A 303-nucleotide genomic window follows, 5' to 3' on the forward strand; every position below is an offset into this window, starting at 1 on the left:
TTCACGTGGTGTGACGCTCTGCGTGTTATCCCGCTCTATGCGTGTGTATATCATCCCGCTCTATGCGTGTGCGTGTTATCCCGCTCTATGCGTGTGTATATCATCCCGCTCTATGCGTGTGCGTGTTATCCCGCTCTATGCGTGTGTATATCATCCTGCTCTATGTGTGTGTGTGTTATCCCGCTCTATGCGTGTGTGCTCCGCTCAGTTGCTCGCGGCCCATGTGAGTGCTCCACTCATATATCATTCATGCTCATCGGAACAGCAAAGTCCACTCAAAAATCGAGCTGACAGGAAACATCG

General features: G+C 51.2%; 1 protein-coding gene across 1 annotated transcript in view; it reads right to left on the reverse strand.

The window, feature by feature from the left end:
• LOC107745155 (CREB-regulated transcription coactivator 2) overlaps positions 1-303 on the reverse strand; it is a 14,043-nt gene that overhangs the window by 1,466 nt on the left and 12,274 nt on the right. The window lies entirely within an intron of this gene.

The sequence above is a fragment of the Sinocyclocheilus rhinocerous genome, unplaced genomic scaffold, assembly GCF_001515625.1.
Source record: "Sinocyclocheilus rhinocerous isolate Xijiao unplaced genomic scaffold, SAMN03320098_v1.1 scaffold828, whole genome shotgun sequence".
NCBI lineage: Eukaryota > Metazoa > Chordata > Actinopteri > Cypriniformes > Cyprinidae > Sinocyclocheilus > Sinocyclocheilus rhinocerous.